We start from the raw sequence: 9,196 nt of genomic DNA, 5'->3' as shown, positions 1-9,196 counted from the left end.
ACGAACGGGGACTTAGAATTTTTTCGCTCGGGCTCCGGAGCGACACGAACGGGGACTTAGAATTTTTTCGCTCGGGCTCCGGAGCGACACGATCGCTCCGTTATTCTACGTTCTCTCGGTCCACGGGCATCAGAGAGCAAAACAGCCTAATAGTTTTAGAGTGCCTCAACGATCAGGAATATGGATCTAACGTTCTCGTTTCGATCCGACGACTTTCGGTTCCGGAGCGACACGAACGCTCCATGATTCTCGATTATCTCGACACAGGTAAGAGACAGAGGAGAACAAGTGTATGGTTTTAGAGAGCCACGAGCACCAGGAATAAGGATCTACCGTTGTCATTTCGTTCCGTCGACATTCGGTTCCGGAGCGACACGAACGGGGACTTAGAATTTTTTCGCTCGGGCTCCGGAGCGACACGAACGGGGACTTAGAATTTTTTCGCTCGGGCTCCGGAGCGACACGATCGCTCCGTTATTCTACGTTCTCTCGGTCCACGGGCATCAGAGAGCAAAACAGCCTAATAGTTTTAGAGTGCCTCAACGATCAGGAATATGGATCTAACGTTCTCGTTTCGATCCGACGACTTTCGGTTCCGGAGCGACACGAACGCTCCATGATTCTCGATTATCTCGACACAGGTAAGAGACAGAGGAGAACAAGTGTATGGTTTTAGAGAGCCACGAGCACCAGGAATAAGGATCTACCGTTGTCATTTCGTTCCGTCGACATTCGGTTCCGGAGCGACACGAACGGGGACTTAGAATTTTTTCGCTCGGGCTCCGGAGCGACACGAACGGGGACTTAGAATTTTTTCGCTCGGGCTCCGGAGCGACACGATCGCTCCGTTATTCTACGTTCTCTCGGTCCACGGGCATCAGAGAGCAAAACAGCCTAATAGTTTTAGAGTGCCTCAACGATCAGGAATATGGATCTAACGTTCTCGTTTCGATCCGACGACTTTCGGTTCCGGAGCGACACGAACGCTCCATGATTCTCGATTATCTCGACACAGGTAAGAGACAGAGGAGAACAAGTGTATGGTTTTAGAGAGCCACGAGCACCAGGAATAAGGATCTACCGTTGTCATTTCGTTCCGTCGACATTCGGTTCCGGAGCGACACGAACGGGGACTTAGAATTTTTTCGCTCGGGCTCCGGAGCGACACGAACGGGGACTTAGAATTTTTTCGCTCGGGCTCCGGAGCGACACGATCGCTCCGTTATTCTACGTTCTCTCGGTCCACGGGCATCAGAGAGCAAAACAGCCTAATAGTTTTAGAGTGCCTCAACGATCAGGAATATGGATCTAACGTTCTCGTTTCGATCCGACGACTTTCGGTTCCGGAGCGACACGAACGCTCCATGATTCTCGATTATCTCGACACAGGTAAGAGACAGAGGAGAACAAGTGTATGGTTTTAGAGAGCCACGAGCACCAGGAATAAGGATCTACCGTTGTCATTTCGTTCCGTCGACATTCGGTTCCGGAGCGACACGAACGGGGACTTAGAATTTTTTCGCTCGGGCTCCGGAGCGACACGAACGGGGACTTAGAATTTTTTCGCTCGGGCTCCGGAGCGACACGATCGCTCCGTTATTCTACGTTCTCTCGGTCCACGGGCATCAGAGAGCAAAACAGCCTAATAGTTTTAGAGTGCCTCAACGATCAGGAATATGGATCTAACGTTCTCGTTTCGATCCGACGACTTTCGGTTCCGGAGCGACACGAACGCTCCATGATTCTCGATTATCTCGACACAGGTAAGAGACAGAGGAGAACAAGTGTATGGTTTTAGAGAGCCACGAGCACCAGGAATAAGGATCTACCGTTGTCATTTCGTTCCGTCGACATTCGGTTCCGGAGCGACACGAACGGGGACTTAGAATTTTTTCGCTCGGGCTCCGGAGCGACACGAACGGGGACTTAGAATTTTTTCGCTCGGGCTCCGGAGCGACACGATCGCTCCGTTATTCTACGTTCTCTCGGTCCACGGGCATCAGAGAGCAAAACAGCCTAATAGTTTTAGAGTGCCTCAACGATCAGGAATATGGATCTAACGTTCTCGTTTCGATCCGACGACTTTCGGTTCCGGAGCGACACGAACGCTCCATGATTCTCGATTATCTCGACACAGGTAAGAGACAGAGGAGAACAAGTGTATGGTTTTAGAGAGCCACGAGCACCAGGAATAAGGATCTACCGTTGTCATTTCGTTCCGTCGACATTCGGTTCCGGAGCGACACGAACGGGGACTTAGAATTTTTTCGCTCGGGCTCCGGAGCGACACGAACGGGGACTTAGAATTTTTTCGCTCGGGCTCCGGAGCGACACGATCGCTCCGTTATTCTACGTTCTCTCGGTCCACGGGCATCAGAGAGCAAAACAGCCTAATAGTTTTAGAGTGCCTCAACGATCAGGAATATGGATCTAACGTTCTCGTTTCGATCCGACGACTTTCGGTTCCGGAGCGACACGAACGCTCCATGATTCTCGATTATCTCGACACAGGTAAGAGACAGAGGAGAACAAGTGTATGGTTTTAGAGAGCCACGAGCACCAGGAATAAGGATCTACCGTTGTCATTTCGTTCCGTCGACATTCGGTTCCGGAGCGACACGAACGGGGACTTAGAATTTTTTCGCTCGGGCTCCGGAGCGACACGAACGGGGACTTAGAATTTTTTCGCTCGGGCTCCGGAGCGACACGATCGCTCCGTTATTCTACGTTCTCTCGGTCCACGGGCATCAGAGAGCAAAACAGCCTAATAGTTTTAGAGTGCCTCAACGATCAGGAATATGGATCTAACGTTCTCGTTTCGATCCGACGACTTTCGGTTCCGGAGCGACACGAACGCTCCATGATTCTCGATTATCTCGACACAGGTAAGAGACAGAGGAGAACAAGTGTATGGTTTTAGAGAGCCACGAGCACCAGGAATAAGGATCTACCGTTGTCATTTCGTTCCGTCGACATTCGGTTCCGGAGCGACACGAACGGGGACTTAGAATTTTTTCGCTCGGGCTCCGGAGCGACACGAACGGGGACTTAGAATTTTTTCGCTCGGGCTCCGGAGCGACACGATCGCTCCGTTATTCTACGTTCTCTCGGTCCACGGGCATCAGAGAGCAAAACAGCCTAATAGTTTTAGAGTGCCTCAACGATCAGGAATATGGATCTAACGTTCTCGTTTCGATCCGACGACTTTCGGTTCCGGAGCGACACGAACGCTCCATGATTCTCGATTATCTCGACACAGGTAAGAGACAGAGGAGAACAAGTGTATGGTTTTAGAGAGCCACGAGCACCAGGAATAAGGATCTACCGTTGTCATTTCGTTCCGTCGACATTCGGTTCCGGAGCGACACGAACGGGGACTTAGAATTTTTTCGCTCGGGCTCCGGAGCGACACGAACGGGGACTTAGAATTTTTTCGCTCGGGCTCCGGAGCGACACGATCGCTCCGTTATTCTACGTTCTCTCGGTCCACGGGCATCAGAGAGCAAAACAGCCTAATAGTTTTAGAGTGCCTCAACGATCAGGAATATGGATCTAACGTTCTCGTTTCGATCCGACGACTTTCGGTTCCGGAGCGACACGAACGCTCCATGATTCTCGATTATCTCGACACAGGTAAGAGACAGAGGAGAACAAGTGTATGGTTTTAGAGAGCCACGAGCACCAGGAATAAGGATCTACCGTTGTCATTTCGTTCCGTCGACATTCGGTTCCGGAGCGACACGAACGGGGACTTAGAATTTTTTCGCTCGGGCTCCGGAGCGACACGAACGGGGACTTAGAATTTTTTCGCTCGGGCTCCGGAGCGACACGATCGCTCCGTTATTCTACGTTCTCTCGGTCCACGGGCATCAGAGAGCAAAACAGCCTAATAGTTTTAGAGTGCCTCAACGATCAGGAATATGGATCTAACGTTCTCGTTTCGATCCGACGACTTTCGGTTCCGGAGCGACACGAACGCTCCATGATTCTCGATTATCTCGACACAGGTAAGAGACAGAGGAGAACAAGTGTATGGTTTTAGAGAGCCACGAGCACCAGGAATAAGGATCTACCGTTGTCATTTCGTTCCGTCGACATTCGGTTCCGGAGCGACACGAACGGGGACTTAGAATTTTTTCGCTCGGGCTCCGGAGCGACACGAACGGGGACTTAGAATTTTTTCGCTCGGGCTCCGGAGCGACACGATCGCTCCGTTATTCTACGTTCTCTCGGTCCACGGGCATCAGAGAGCAAAACAGCCTAATAGTTTTAGAGTGCCTCAACGATCAGGAATATGGATCTAACGTTCTCGTTTCGATCCGACGACTTTCGGTTCCGGAGCGACACGAACGCTCCATGATTCTCGATTATCTCGACACAGGTAAGAGACAGAGGAGAACAAGTGTATGGTTTTAGAGAGCCACGAGCACCAGGAATAAGGATCTACCGTTGTCATTTCGTTCCGTCGACATTCGGTTCCGGAGCGACACGAACGGGGACTTAGAATTTTTTCGCTCGGGCTCCGGAGCGACACGAACGGGGACTTAGAATTTTTTCGCTCGGGCTCCGGAGCGACACGATCGCTCCGTTATTCTACGTTCTCTCGGTCCACGGGCATCAGAGAGCAAAACAGCCTAATAGTTTTAGAGTGCCTCAACGATCAGGAATATGGATCTAACGTTCTCGTTTCGATCCGACGACTTTCGGTTCCGGAGCGACACGAACGCTCCATGATTCTCGATTATCTCGACACAGGTAAGAGACAGAGGAGAACAAGTGTATGGTTTTAGAGAGCCACGAGCACCAGGAATAAGGATCTACCGTTGTCATTTCGTTCCGTCGACATTCGGTTCCGGAGCGACACGAACGGGGACTTAGAATTTTTTCGCTCGGGCTCCGGAGCGACACGAACGGGGACTTAGAATTTTTTCGCTCGGGCTCCGGAGCGACACGATCGCTCCGTTATTCTACGTTCTCTCGGTCCACGGGCATCAGAGAGCAAAACAGCCTAATAGTTTTAGAGTGCCTCAACGATCAGGAATATGGATCTAACGTTCTCGTTTCGATCCGACGACTTTCGGTTCCGGAGCGACACGAACGCTCCATGATTCTCGATTATCTCGACACAGGTAAGAGACAGAGGAGAACAAGTGTATGGTTTTAGAGAGCCACGAGCACCAGGAATAAGGATCTACCGTTGTCATTTCGTTCCGTCGACATTCGGTTCCGGAGCGACACGAACGGGGACTTAGAATTTTTTCGCTCGGGCTCCGGAGCGACACGAACGGGGACTTAGAATTTTTTCGCTCGGGCTCCGGAGCGACACGATCGCTCCGTTATTCTACGTTCTCTCGGTCCACGGGCATCAGAGAGCAAAACAGCCTAATAGTTTTAGAGTGCCTCAACGATCAGGAATATGGATCTAACGTTCTCGTTTCGATCCGACGACTTTCGGTTCCGGAGCGACACGAACGCTCCATGATTCTCGATTATCTCGACACAGGTAAGAGACAGAGGAGAACAAGTGTATGGTTTTAGAGAGCCACGAGCACCAGGAATAAGGATCTACCGTTGTCATTTCGTTCCGTCGACATTCGGTTCCGGAGCGACACGAACGGGGACTTAGAATTTTTTCGCTCGGGCTCCGGAGCGACACGAACGGGGACTTAGAATTTTTTCGCTCGGGCTCCGGAGCGACACGATCGCTCCGTTATTCTACGTTCTCTCGGTCCACGGGCATCAGAGAGCAAAACAGCCTAATAGTTTTAGAGTGCCTCAACGATCAGGAATATGGATCTAACGTTCTCGTTTCGATCCGACGACTTTCGGTTCCGGAGCGACACGAACGCTCCATGATTCTCGATTATCTCGACACAGGTAAGAGACAGAGGAGAACAAGTGTATGGTTTTAGAGAGCCACGAGCACCAGGAATAAGGATCTACCGTTGTCATTTCGTTCCGTCGACATTCGGTTCCGGAGCGACACGAACGGGGACTTAGAATTTTTTCGCTCGGGCTCCGGAGCGACACGAACGGGGACTTAGAATTTTTTCGCTCGGGCTCCGGAGCGACACGATCGCTCCGTTATTCTACGTTCTCTCGGTCCACGGGCATCAGAGAGCAAAACAGCCTAATAGTTTTAGAGTGCCTCAACGATCAGGAATATGGATCTAACGTTCTCGTTTCGATCCGACGACTTTCGGTTCCGGAGCGACACGAACGCTCCATGATTCTCGATTATCTCGACACAGGTAAGAGACAGAGGAGAACAAGTGTATGGTTTTAGAGAGCCACGAGCACCAGGAATAAGGATCTACCGTTGTCATTTCGTTCCGTCGACATTCGGTTCCGGAGCGACACGAACGGGGACTTAGAATTTTTTCGCTCGGGCTCCGGAGCGACACGAACGGGGACTTAGAATTTTTTCGCTCGGGCTCCGGAGCGACACGATCGCTCCGTTATTCTACGTTCTCTCGGTCCACGGGCATCAGAGAGCAAAACAGCCTAATAGTTTTAGAGTGCCTCAACGATCAGGAATATGGATCTAACGTTCTCGTTTCGATCCGACGACTTTCGGTTCCGGAGCGACACGAACGCTCCATGATTCTCGATTATCTCGACACAGGTAAGAGACAGAGGAGAACAAGTGTATGGTTTTAGAGAGCCACGAGCACCAGGAATAAGGATCTACCGTTGTCATTTCGTTCCGTCGACATTCGGTTCCGGAGCGACACGAACGGGGACTTAGAATTTTTTCGCTCGGGCTCCGGAGCGACACGAACGGGGACTTAGAATTTTTTCGCTCGGGCTCCGGAGCGACACGATCGCTCCGTTATTCTACGTTCTCTCGGTCCACGGGCATCAGAGAGCAAAACAGCCTAATAGTTTTAGAGTGCCTCAACGATCAGGAATATGGATCTAACGTTCTCGTTTCGATCCGACGACTTTCGGTTCCGGAGCGACACGAACGCTCCATGATTCTCGATTATCTCGACACAGGTAAGAGACAGAGGAGAACAAGTGTATGGTTTTAGAGAGCCACGAGCACCAGGAATAAGGATCTACCGTTGTCATTTCGTTCCGTCGACATTCGGTTCCGGAGCGACACGAACGGGGACTTAGAATTTTTTCGCTCGGGCTCCGGAGCGACACGAACGGGGACTTAGAATTTTTTCGCTCGGGCTCCGGAGCGACACGATCGCTCCGTTATTCTACGTTCTCTCGGTCCACGGGCATCAGAGAGCAAAACAGCCTAATAGTTTTAGAGTGCCTCAACGATCAGGAATATGGATCTAACGTTCTCGTTTCGATCCGACGACTTTCGGTTCCGGAGCGACACGAACGCTCCATGATTCTCGATTATCTCGACACAGGTAAGAGACAGAGGAGAACAAGTGTATGGTTTTAGAGAGCCACGAGCACCAGGAATAAGGATCTACCGTTGTCATTTCGTTCCGTCGACATTCGGTTCCGGAGCGACACGAACGGGGACTTAGAATTTTTTCGCTCGGGCTCCGGAGCGACACGAACGGGGACTTAGAATTTTTTCGCTCGGGCTCCGGAGCGACACGATCGCTCCGTTATTCTACGTTCTCTCGGTCCACGGGCATCAGAGAGCAAAACAGCCTAATAGTTTTAGAGTGCCTCAACGATCAGGAATATGGATCTAACGTTCTCGTTTCGATCCGACGACTTTCGGTTCCGGAGCGACACGAACGCTCCATGATTCTCGATTATCTCGACACAGGTAAGAGACAGAGGAGAACAAGTGTATGGTTTTAGAGAGCCACGAGCACCAGGAATAAGGATCTACCGTTGTCATTTCGTTCCGTCGACATTCGGTTCCGGAGCGACACGAACGGGGACTTAGAATTTTTTCGCTCGGGCTCCGGAGCGACACGAACGGGGACTTAGAATTTTTTCGCTCGGGCTCCGGAGCGACACGATCGCTCCGTTATTCTACGTTCTCTCGGTCCACGGGCATCAGAGAGCAAAACAGCCTAATAGTTTTAGAGTGCCTCAACGATCAGGAATATGGATCTAACGTTCTCGTTTCGATCCGACGACTTTCGGTTCCGGAGCGACACGAACGCTCCATGATTCTCGATTATCTCGACACAGGTAAGAGACAGAGGAGAACAAGTGTATGGTTTTAGAGAGCCACGAGCACCAGGAATAAGGATCTACCGTTGTCATTTCGTTCCGTCGACATTCGGTTCCGGAGCGACACGAACGGGGACTTAGAATTTTTTCGCTCGGGCTCCGGAGCGACACGAACGGGGACTTAGAATTTTTTCGCTCGGGCTCCGGAGCGACACGATCGCTCCGTTATTCTACGTTCTCTCGGTCCACGGGCATCAGAGAGCAAAACAGCCTAATAGTTTTAGAGTGCCTCAACGATCAGGAATATGGATCTAACGTTCTCGTTTCGATCCGACGACTTTCGGTTCCGGAGCGACACGAACGCTCCATGATTCTCGATTATCTCGACACAGGTAAGAGACAGAGGAGAACAAGTGTATGGTTTTAGAGAGCCACGAGCACCAGGAATAAGGATCTACCGTTGTCATTTCGTTCCGTCGACATTCGGTTCCGGAGCGACACGAACGGGGACTTAGAATATTTTCAATATTGCTATATTTGTATGTATATAGTCTTAAAATATGTGGTTGAAACATGTTGAAAGTTTGTGATTATAGCAGTATAATGTCCGCAGTTTAGTATTAAGTTAGTTTTAGACGACCTCGTATGTGTACGTGTTCATCTGCCGAGTCTAAGTGGCAGCGTACCGGCCGGGAGTGCTGCACGCGCGGCGAGTTCCCACCGTAAGGCCGCGCGGCTACGGTCGGCCGTCGCCGGCCTCTCGGCCGGCCACTCGGTATCTATAAGAGAAGCGTCGGTCCGGGCGTACCGTCGAGGCATCGCTGGGCGCGTGGCTATTCTACGATCTCGGTCGAGAAGCAGTCCACCGCTCCTCGGGATCTTGTATCTCGAGTGTCTTCGAACGGTTTACGTTCCGGATCTTTCTCTACACAGCATGACCACGGGTCGGTGTCTAAGACCGAATGGCCCTTATGTGGTAATCGTCCTTTGGACGTTGGTGACTTGTATGCACTAGCGTGTATACTCGTACTTACTGAGCATCAACTCTTTGTCCGAGCGAATGAGTTTATTTAAACTGAACGAAACGTTCCGT

This window comes from Calliopsis andreniformis, unplaced genomic scaffold, assembly GCF_051401765.1.
Source record: "Calliopsis andreniformis isolate RMS-2024a unplaced genomic scaffold, iyCalAndr_principal scaffold0394, whole genome shotgun sequence".
Lineage (NCBI taxonomy): Eukaryota > Metazoa > Arthropoda > Insecta > Hymenoptera > Andrenidae > Calliopsis > Calliopsis andreniformis.
Note: the sequence above shows the minus strand (reverse complement) of the source record.